Source organism: Solanum stenotomum, chromosome 2 (genome assembly GCF_019186545.1).
Source record: "Solanum stenotomum isolate F172 chromosome 2, ASM1918654v1, whole genome shotgun sequence".
In the NCBI taxonomy this organism is placed as follows: Eukaryota; Viridiplantae; Streptophyta; class Magnoliopsida; order Solanales; family Solanaceae; genus Solanum; species Solanum stenotomum.
The window spans coordinates 50108931-50121269 of NC_064283.1; the positions used below are offsets into that span (position 1 = coordinate 50108931).

General features: G+C 34.6%; 1 long non-coding RNA gene across 1 annotated transcript; it reads left to right on the forward strand.

Annotated features, from left to right (window-relative positions):
* Positions 1-1458: 1458 nt before the first annotated feature.
* On the forward strand, positions 1459-5720 carry LOC125857111 (uncharacterized). The gene is made up of 2 exons (XR_007445598.1): positions 1459-1611; positions 5625-5720. It is a non-coding gene; the product is annotated as an uncharacterized LOC125857111 (long non-coding RNA).
* The last annotated feature ends 6619 nt before the right edge of the window (positions 5721-12339 follow it).

Below are 12339 nucleotides of genomic sequence, written 5' to 3' on the forward strand. Positions count from 1 at the left end.
ATAAGCTGTTGTGAAGTTCCATGGATGGATAATTTCTTGGATATCATCATCATACTTCTGATTTTCCTCTTTTCTCCTTTACTGATTTCTTCTAATTGTTGAAGTACCTCTTCTTTTTGCTCCATTAAATCATCAAAAGTGCTATTGTTTGACATTATTTTAGGTCTATTTCCTGTTATAATAGAATGTAGCCTGTGTTGTGACTTTTCTATAGTTGATCCTTCGTTGATTTCTTCTTGAAATGAACTTGTATCTGCTCATGAATTATAAAATAATTATTCACCAGATTATCTTGTTCTTGATTCTCAAATTTGGTACTTCCAGTTGTCCAAATTGAGAACTTTCCTCCCCTGTGATGGTAACTCCCCAAAGGTAATATATAGTTGTCGTCCTTCCACCTCAAATGCATGATTAGCTAGATAGTAAGCTAATGAAGTCCCTTCCCTATATATGTGCTCAATGTAATTGTCGCATCTTTCATGAGAACTAGAGTGTCTTCCATAATAATTCTAATATTCCAAGGTATCTCTCATTTTCCTTGTAGTATAATTTTCAGATATCTTTTCTTCTTGTGCATAGATGAGGTTACATTCTTGATCTCTTAGTCAATAAACATAAGAACTCTTGCCTAGATTACCTTTACTTGCACCATTTGTGTTACTTGATGTTTTTTGCATTTGAGGGCTTCCAATGACCCTCTTCTAATAAATCTTTGTCTTGTAATCCTCTAAGAATTATACCATGACTAACTTGGAAAAATTGTCATTGCAAATTGCCATACATTTAGAGTAACCTGATAAACAACTATGTTATATGTCATGTTACCCCATGTCCAATGATATTTCTTCTATTGCAAATTCCCCATAGTATTATTGCAGGCATAACCTTCATAATTTGTTGAAGCTTATGACCTATCAGTGTTGTCCACCATGTTACTAGCACTTGATTCAGGTTCTGTCTTTTTAAGCTTAAACCTGCAAATTGGCCAACATAGACCCATGATTTCCTTACTTTTTATGATTGTTGTAGGCCTGTAGCATTAGTTAAAAGAAAAAAAATCTAAAAGTCACTTTTGAAGACTGTTCTACGTTGATTTCTTATTAAAAAAAATCAATAGGGGTTTTTTTTTGGAAAAAGTATTGATCATTGTTGATAGATGTTGCATCAACATTGAACATTGTTTCCCACGCCAACAATTTTTTCAATCTAATTTATTTTTCTTTCTATCAGAATATTGATACAAACATTTTCTAAAGACATTTCTCATCTCTTCAACAAGCAGAAGACCATACGCTGCCACCATCTTCTCTTGGACCTAAGTTTCAACAAGGAGAACACAATTTTAGGGCAAGCTTGTGGAGTTTGCAGGGATTTGAATCTTATGGTAAGTTCTTCTTGTCTGTAATTTTAGGGCAAACTTAAACCATTTTTTTTCTTCAATCGTAAACCTATTTCTCTCTAGAAATTGTTGTGAAATCGAAGGAAATTGAGGGCTGAAGGTTTGCTTGTGAAATCTGAGAAATCTTGATGTTTTTTTCTTCAACAGCTGAAGGTTCTGTTCTGACATCTTTGAGGTTATAGCTGAAGAAACTTCAAGTTTGAGCTGTTGAGGTTTTCTTCTTGAATCTCTTTTTTTTCCTTTAACCGTTGAGGTGTAGTTAGTTTATTTGATGTATTTTTTTTATTGTGGGTTTTTCCCATTAAGTTTTAGCTATTGTTGGTTTAAAGTTTTGTTGGTAGTTATGGTGAAATTGATTAACTCTAGACAATATTTCTCTTGATATTGATGTTGGATTTGTAGTTCCATTAGTTATTTATTCGGTTTTGATTACCCTTGCATTGATGATGTCTTCCTTGATTTCACCTCTCGCTTGAGTAGCTAGGATGTGAGAAACTTCACTTTCAGTATTATTGAAGAGTTACATTGGAGCAACAGGAAACAAGAGATACATTAGCATGAAAATGAAAAAAACTGAAATTCACTGTTGGTTGGTATTAGACTTTTTGACATGAAAATCTGAAACTTCGTAAAATTCTAGATCAATATTATTTGCCTTAAAAATCTATTTTATCACTTTTAAAGATTGTTTTGCCTTGATTTCCTACAAAAAGAAAATCAGTAGGGATACTTTTTTGAAAAGAATTGAATCCTCAAGGCAATTTATTGGTGTGTTAGAATGTCCATAAGTCTTTAATAACATAAATTTGAAAGCATGATAAGCTTGTTAAAGATATTTCTTGACAGGTCATGTAGATCAGTGTTTTGTATATATTTCCAATGATAAAGGGAACTTTGATAGTTGTTTCATATATTAAGAAAAACTATGAAATGCTTGTTGTAAATTGAATTGTGATTGCTATGAGTTTTAAACTGCATATTCTCCATGTACATTTTGAGATATGTTTTTTCATGTGTAAAACATTGTTGTCTTTTTATTTCATAGTTTATCATAAATTTGATTCTTTTTATATTTTTGTGTCGCATAGATATCAATGGATAATTTAGATAGAAGTTGGATGAGTCTCAGACGATGCAGTGATAAATATACTAGTGGAGTGAATGATTTTCTTGACAAGGCATTTCAACGAGCTTCTAAAGGAAATGAAATATTATGCCCTTGCAAAAAATGCATCAATCGTTATTGGCATTATAGAAATGTGGTGGAGGATCACTTGATTGTAAATGGATTTGTGGATGGATACAACAAATGGATTTTTCACGGGGAGAGACTTCTCACGAAATACACCACTTTCGCGCAACCATGATGATATTGATGGACTACTTCATGATACATTTCAAAATATCAAGGGTGAAACAGGGCATGGAGAAGGAGAGAGAGAAGGGTTGTCTGAAGATGCAAAGAGATTTTTTAAATTAGTGGATAAAGGAAAAAAGAGCTATATCCAGGGTGTGAGAACTTCAGTAAGCTGAGTTTCATCATTCGGCTATACTTGCTTAAATCTCTATATGGGTTGAGTGATGTGGCTTTTACTGATCTGTTAGACTTGTTAAAAGAAGCATTTCCCTTTGCTCAACTGCCTGAGTCTTTTCAGTAAAGCTAAAAAAATGATAAAAGATTTGGGTCTCGGCTATGACAAAATACATGCATGCCCTAAAGATTGCATGTTATTTTGGAATGAAAATGCGGAGAAAGATAATTGCTCTGTGTGTGGGTCTTCTAGATGGTCAAATGAGGGTAATGGCACGACTAATGTAAGCTCTAAAATACCAGCAAAGATTTTAAGGTACTTTCCTTTAAAGCCTAGGCTTCAGAGAATGTTTATGTGTCCTGAAACAGCTATTGCAATGAGATGGCATGATTCTGAACGACCTAATGATGGGAATATAAGGCATCCTACTGATGAAGAGGCTTGGAAGGATTTTGATTCTATGCATCCAAACTTCTCAAAAGATCCTCGTAATGTTCGATTGGGCCTTTCAAGTGATGGTTTCAATCCATTTCGAACCATGAGCATTTCCCATAGTACCTGGCCTGTTATGTTGATGAACTATAATTTATCACCATGGATTTGCATGAAGCCAGAGTATATGATGTTGTCGATGATCATTCCAGGGCCATCATCTCCTGGACAGGATATAGATGTGTACCTACAACCATTAATTGTTGAATTGAAGGAACTATGGGAATTCGGGATAGAAACATATGATGCTCATACAAATCAAACATTCCAAATGCATGCAGCTTTAATGTGGACAATTAGTGATTTTCCAGCGCTAGCAATGCTTTCTGGATGGAGTACTAAGGGAAAATTAGCATGCCCCACATGTAACTACGACACATGCTCTCAATATCTCAAACATAGTCGTAAAATGTGTTACTTATGTCATCGGGCATTTTTGCCTCCTGATCATCCATTTAGAAGAGACAAAAAATCTTTTAATGGAGAGGAGGATCATAGACCTGCACCTACATTCTTGTCGGGCATAGAAGTCTTGGAAAAGTTACATGATTTCAATAATGTTTTTGGGAAGGGCAACAAGAAAAGACGTCGAAATGATGAGGGTCCATGGAAGAAAAGATCCATCTTTTTTGAATTACCATATTGGAAACATAATAAGTTAAGGCACAATCTTGATGTGATGCATATTGAGAAAAATATATGTGATAGTTTGCTTGGGACTTTATTAGATATCCCAGGAAAGTCAAAAGATCACGTTAATTCTCGCTATGACTTGCAAGAAATGGGGATACGAAAGGAGCTTCATCCAAGGAAAGATAATACAAATGGAAAAGCTCATTTAGCTAAATCTTGTTTTACCATGAAACCAGAAGAAAAACGATTATTTTGCACTGTCTTAAAAAATGCAAAATTCCCAAAAGGATTTTCCTCAAACATATCAGATCGTGTGGATGTGAATGAGATGAAAATATCAGGGTACAAAAGCCATGATGCTCATTTTATAATGCATTACTTGCTCCAAATTGCGGTTCGAAAAGGATTGCCGAAGAATGTTTCATTAGCCTTGATCAGGTTGGGGAACTTCTTTAAAGCTATATGCAGTAAGGTTATAAGGCGAGCAGATCTCGAGCCAATGCAGATTGAAATCAAAGAAATTGTATGTGAGCTTGAAAAGATTTTTCCTCCATCTTTTTTTGATATAATGGAACATTTGCCTATCCATTTGGTTGATGAAATTAGATTGGGTGGTCCAAATCATCTTCGATGGATGTATTCCAGTGAGAGAAAAATGTGTAAGTTCAAGGGTCTTGTTCGTAATCGACGTTATCCAGAAGGTTGTATAGCAGAGGGATTTGATGTTGAAGAGTTCTTGATCTTTGGTTCGAGATACCTACATTATGGAGTGAAAACACCATTCAGTAGGTACCGAACTGAGGATGATGAAGATGTTGAAAAAGAGGGAGATAATTTGTCCCTTTTGTTTCCTAAGCTTGGGCATCCAGTTGGAAATGGGAAGAAGAAAAAAGGAAAGACTTTTACCATGGATCTAGAGTTATCTGGTGAAGTACATCGATATGTTCTCTTCAATACTGGTGATGAACAAGTGGAAGATTTTATCAAGTAAGATAAAAACATAGTAATTATATATAATTTAAACTTCATCTGTTCAATTATTATAAAGCACTTAAAATTTCAATTAAAAATGCCTAATAATCAAACTTGAATTATTCATACTTGCAGGGAGCATAAGATGGTAATTGATAGTAATATTAGATCAAATGCATGGACAAGAGCAAAGAGTCATAGTCAAGAATTTGGCAACTGGTTCAAAGAGAAAGTTAAAAATGTTGAAGTGCCTAATCAGTTAAGATGGCTAGCTAAAGGGCCTAATAGGGTGGCAACCAAAAGATATAATGCATATTTCATTAATGGATACCGATTTCATGCATTAAAACGTGATTACTCACGCAAGTCTCAAAATAGTGGAGTGACTTTATCATAGACAACTGATAGTTTTGCTAGTGCTCGAGATCAAAATCCCATTGATGGAGAGGTTATATATCATGGGGCTATTCAAGATATCATTGAGGTTGATTATTACAATTGTTTTAGTGTTGTACTATTTAGATGTGATTGGTTTCATAATGAAATAGATGAATATGGGTTAACTCGTGTGTACTTCAACAAATCACGAAGTACAGATGACCCTTTTGTGTTGGCGTCTTAAGTGCATCAAGTATTTTATGTGGCGGATCCAATCGAGAAGGATGTTTATTATGCAAGGAATAAAGTGCCTGTTGATTTGTATGACTTGGAGGAAGAAAATTGTCCTAATATTGGAGATACATTTTGGAGAGAGCTAAGTGAAGACATTGGTCCCTCAGATAGATTATCCGATGTTGACATGTGATGGTCAAAAGAAGATATTCCTGTTGATGTTGTTGATATGCCATCTGATGCTCAATTTTCAGAGGATACAACTATGGGAACGTCGGAAGAGGAGGATGATTTTGACGATACTAATTGGGATTGGATGGATGCGGATGATTAAATAAATAATTTATGAATGTCTTGTAAATATATATTTATCATCGTTTTATTTTATTTTGAGTGAGTGATAAATGTCCTTTCCTTAGAAATACATGTTTCTTTTATTCCTTTTTCTTGAAATTATATTCTGATTTGTTTCTTAGAAATACATGTACCTTATATTGTGCTTAAAAATATCTGATTCTTATTCATATATATCATTTTGACAGATTCGATAGTCATGAGGAAGGAGGAGACTTCAAAACAAAACAAGAAAGGAAAAGGAAAACAATATGTGCAAGCTGGAACACTTACATCTATGGCTTACAAAAGGGTTTCTTCACTGAGATCAAAAGAGAATGTTCAATCTATTCTGCCGCGAAATTCCTCTACTCTTGTGGCACAAACTTTTCAAAAAGAATTGCGACAAGTGCCTCAGAATTCTTGTACTTTGAAAGCACAATCTAAAAAGGATCAAATGCCTCAGAGTTGTTCCACTCTAAAAGCAAGATCTATGCAGAAATCACAGCAACATGTGCCTCCGAGTTTTTCCACTTTAAAAGCACAAGTTGTGCAGGAACAAGTGCAACCAACACCTATGAATTCTTCCACTGTAGTAGCACAAGTTTCAGAGAACCAGTTGCAACATGTGCCAAGAGAATCTCCTACTATAGAGACACACGATATACAGTACCAAGTGCAACAAGAGACACAGAATTCGAAAGAAAATGACCTATCAGGAGAACAAGGTAAAAACATATAAATTCACTTCTAAATATTTTAATGTATTGGAATTGTAAAATCAGTTAACATTGTTGATATGTTGTTTAACTTTGCTTCGTATTATTGTAAGGCCTATGACTCAAAAATAGAAAAAAGGTAGTACAGTAATGAAAAGTGTACATGGGCGACAAGAGCGTAAGTTGGTCGTGTTGAATAGGTACAATCAACCCATTGGTCCTACTAATGCCGTTGTAACAGAGTTGGGGAGTTTTCTTGGAACCTTGGCAAGAAATGCGATGTTTTGTCCTCTTAATATTCATAATTGGAAGAATATGGACACAAAAAAAGATTTGTGGGATTATACCCAGGTTTGAGTTCCTGCATTTCTAATTTCAGTTATAAACTTTTCATACTTTTTACTAATATAAAGAACAAATTGTAGGAGAAATATGATATTCCTGATAGTGCAAAAAATTGGGCTTTGGAGGGAATCAGAAATGCTCGGAGAAAGTATACGAATGACTTGTATGAGAATCATTATAAAGCATATGATAATGATGATCTTCGAATGGCAAATAAGCCCAAAGATGTTTCAGAATTTGATTTTAAGGACCTTCTCAAATATTGGGACTCTGAAAAATTCAAGGTTAGATTTGTATTTTATGTTCTGATTGATTCATTTTTCTGTTTTTGATTCATTTTTTAATTTACGTAGAATTTACTAACTCATTTATTTACAGGAAATGAGTGAAAGAAATACCAAAAATCGAAAAAAATGGATGAATCCACATACTGCTGGTAAAACAAGTTTTGCTGTGATACGCAATAATTTGGTATGTTATCCTGTTAATCATTAAATATGAACTTGTTGTCATAAAAGATCTTTAATACCAACTTTATGTAATTAGGAAAAAGAGAAAGAAAGCCCTGATGAGCTATCAGCTAAAGAACTCTTTGTGGCTACAAGATCAAGAAAACCTGGTCGAGTATACAAGGACTCCAACGAAGATACAATTAGTAAAATTGTATGACTTTTATTTGGTTATAATGTTGTTAAGATCCTTTATTTGTTCTTAAATACTTGATTTTATTTATTTGAATTTGATTTATAGGCTGAAATGGAGAAAATGCAAAGTCGACAGAATGAAGATGACAATCAATCATTTGATGCTTTTACAACAGTCATGGGACATGAACACCCAGGGAGCCTGAGATTGTATGGACGGGGAGTTACCAAAAGTACTTTGAAAAGAAAAGTTCTTTCTGAACCTTCTAATGATGATAGGATGGAAAAAAAATGGAGGAATTGGAAGAGAGGATGCATCAAAGGATGGCGGAAAAATTAGAACAACAAAAAGTAACCATACACCAAGAAGTTACAAATGATATTCTTGGACGACTTAATCGTATGTACCCTGGGCTTCAATTGAATGCTGCCATGTTGGCATCAGTGGGTGCTCAGTCACCACAAGAAGCTATGCAACCGTTGAATCGTCCATCTTCTAGCAAAACCATCAAGGTATGTCGTTATTCTTCACTTAATTATTTCATCCATCTTTAATTATAGCTGTTCCAGTTGAATGTTGAGTTTTCTACTCACTTTTTGTGTATAGATTTATCTCGATCAGGACCCCTGTTTTGAGTATCAGAACCTTGGACTCTTCTTTTCCTTTTCCAAATGTTTTGGTTGTGAAAACATTAGTCTTGGAATCATTGTTCTCTCATTAGTGTGCCATCTTAAATTGTGAAATTATTGTGGCTCTTATTTGTTAGTGAAGTTGTTGGACGGTTGGAAATGATAAATATTTAGCACTAAAGGGCTGGCCTATTGCTGACACAAATGAACTGTTGTTGTAAGTACTAGTTTGTAGACAATTTGTGTGAGTATCTACACTGTTGTTGGTCCTTATGTGAATATCAGTAACTTGTTGTTAGTTTAAATTAAGGATCATCCTCGCTTGACTTGGCAGATTTGAAAAACCATGTTGGCTAAATAATTTGCAAGCATATTTCCTTCTCTGTAAGTGTGTTTAATTTGAATCTGACACAATTGAGATGTATCCATTGTCTCCAATAATTATGTATTTGAGTTTTCACCATTCTGCTACTTTAACTTGGCCAAATAGATTGTCTTTTCCTATATGTAGTGGAGTCTGGATGAAGTTTTGGATACTTATAACTTGTGTGCTTGGTGTGTGCTTGGTGTGTGTGTGTGATTTATAACTTCCATGGCTTGAATTTGACTAGTTATGATGAATTGGAAGGGTTTGAATAAAGTTTGAAGGTTCTGTCCCTTCCTGTTTTGTTGTTAAAATTCCTTCCCTTGAAAATTGTTTTTTTTTAGATATTGTGGTATACTTTGGTACACTGCTACTGTTGCTATATTCTAGTTAATGTGTCTCGCTTTCAATACAAAGCTATATTACCAATTTTTGAGCCATTTGTATCGCCCAACCAGCCCTGCACCCACTAAAAGAAAAACAGTTCCAATCTGAGCCATTTCAAGTTACTGGATATAACTTGCATTCTACAACAGGCAAAGAAATAGTAAAAAGTTTATGTCAAAGACAAATAGGTAGACTGGTTAAATAGTTTGACTAACTAAAGGTTACTTAATAGTTATTGGCCAAATTGTAGGTTATATCGATTATTTTCTGCTACTATATATATAATGCACCAACCTTTGTTAACATACTCAAAGTATGTGTCGTGATATAAGGAAAAAGTACAGATTGCAAGAAATGCACTTTTGGCACATTACATATGCTCGATAAGTCAGAAGTGATTCTTTATATAAATGGATTGTTATAAGTATTGTTTTTCTGTGTATGGTAACTAAGTGGGAATCAAGACATGTAAAGATTCTGTCTTTCGCATTTTCTATTTGGTTTCATCACTATCTCTTGTTATTTGCTGCCACTAAACTGTTTTTTCGAATGTGTTTTTGAGATGATTTGTTCATTTGGTGAAGTTGAGTCACAAGACAGGAATGTGATTTACATATTCTCTTCCTCTCTTTCCCACATATCCTCCTTCATATGGTGGAAGTTCTATTTTTTCACAAGGAACCAAACTCATCTTCTTCATCCCCATCTGGAAACAAGATCAGTCCAGTTGTTCTTTTCATTATAGTTATATTAGTTGTCCTGTTTTTCATATCTGGTCTGCTCCATTTGCTAGTTAGGTTTCTTATCAAACACCCTTCTTCTTCAGCATCATCTCAATCTAATGGATACCCTGAAATTTCTAGTTCAGATTCTTTGCAAAGACCGTTACAATAGTTATTCCATTTACATGATTTTGGTTTGGATCAAGCATTTATTGATGCATTACTTGTCTTTTTGTACAAAGAGGTTGTTGGTCCTAAAGAGCCCTTTGATTGTGTTGTTTGTTTGTGTAAATTCTCTGATAAGGATAAATTGAGATTGCTCCCTACTTGTAGCCATGCTTTCCATAGCAACTGCATTGATACTTGGCTAAGTTTACCTTCCATTCCTTTGGTTTTACCTTTTTTTCTTTATGCACAGTTGATTGAGCAAATGAAATGTTTGATTATGTTAAACTTTATTTTTCTGGTCTTTTATAGGTGGAGATCAAGATAACGAAGGGGATGATGAAAGCAGTGATGAAGACCTTATTACTTGATCTAATTGATTGAAAGATGTAGAAACCTTTTGCTTTAGCTCGACTCTTTTGGTTCTTGACATTTTGAAACTTTTGTTAAGCTACAATATTTTGTTTTAATTTCTATTAGTATGGAACTTGTGCAAACTATTGAAAACTTGTGTTTTGGTATATATATTTTACCTTTATGGATATTGTGATGACTAGGATATTTCGAATTATATATGTGAATCGGCTATATATAATTAGTCGTTTTCTTACGTAATTTGATTTAGAGAATTTTTTTATAAATTGTTGTTGATTTATATATCTATATATATATAATGCTCAGGAAACCTAAACTATTGCAAAATGTTAGGAAAAACTGTAGATTCATATAGATTGGTTGCAATAGAAAATAAAAATGTTGCAATATCAATTAAAATCGTTGCCAAAATATTCAAAAAAGTGTTGCCATAAGAACAATCTATTGCAACATACTCTATTGCAACGGTCTCTAACAGTTACCACAGCCCCTAATGCAACAGTTATAAACTGTTACAACTGTTGTAATATTATAGTGCCTATAGATGGACAGAAAACCGTTGCAATAGAGGTTCCTATAGCAACACTTTCAAGAACTGTGACATTAACTGTTACAATAGAGCTATAGTAACACGAGTAGATGAGACGGTTGTAAAACCGTTGCTGTTACGCTCTGGCAACGGTTTTAGGTCCTATTGCAACGCATATGAAACTGTTGTTGTAGATCAAAATTCTAGTAGTGCTTGTACTCCCAGATAGCATGACACCATTTGGGTGATAGTGGATAGAGTCACAGAGTTTGCTCACTTCTTTACAGTCAAGACTACCGATTTAGCAGAGGACAACGCCAAACTTCTTATCAATGCGATAGTCAGGTTACATGGGGCTCCCTTGTCTATTATCTCAAATAGAGGTCCTCAGTTTAGATCTTATTTCTGGAAATCATTCAGAAAGTTCTTGGTACTCAGCTAAATCTCAGTATAAAATTTCATCCGCAGATGAATGGTCAAGCACAGCATACCATTCAGACAATAGAAGACATGTTGAGAGCTTGTGTGATCGACTTCAAGGGTAATTGGGATCATCACCTACGTCTCATAGAGTTCCCCTATAATAAAAGCTTTCATTCCAATATTTAGATGGCTCTGTATGAGGCCCTATATGGGCGTAGATACAAGTCTCTAATTTGTTGGTTTGAGAAAGGTGAAATACCCTTGATATGGCCAGATTCGGTTCATGAGATTATGAAAAAAGTGCAGCTCATTAGAGATCGACTAAAGATAACTCTGTAGTTGTAAGAAGTCCTTTGCAGGTGTGAGGAGAATTGACTTAGAGTTTGAAATCAATGATTGAGTTTTTCCTGAAAGTGTCACCGACGAAGTGGGTGATGAGATTTTGCAAGAAAGGGAAGCTCAGTCCCAGCTTTGTAGGTTCTTACAGAATCCTAAAAAGGGTTGGTAACGTGGCTTATAAGTTAGAGGTTCCAATAGAACTAGCATCGGTTCACCTAGTCTTTTACATTTCCTTGTTGAAGAAGCGTGCAGGTAATCCGAAATCGATACAACCTTTAAAGAGTGTGACTGTAAAAGATATCATCACCTATGACTATGACACGACCCAAAAATGGACGTGATGGCACTTGTCTTATCCCACCAAAACAAGTCAGCCTAAAACCTAATTAATACGATAAAATGCGGAAATTTATAATTAACTTAAAAATTTCCCAAAACCTGGTTGTCATGTGCATAAGCCTCTAATATATTATAACGAAATTGAAAGAAAATACAAGTCTCAAATGACATTTTTTCTAGAATAGAACAAGATCATAATGAAGGAGAAAGAAGGTCTGCTGAAATGACAAGCAGCTACCTCACAAATCTCCACAAGAAGCCTCAGACAAGGAAAATAGAATATATCACGAAAGTCCCGACTATTAACCTACAAAAATGTAGAAGAAAGGGGTGAGTACCAAACCACACGGTACTCAACAAGTAAACATCTAAACACAAGCTAAGG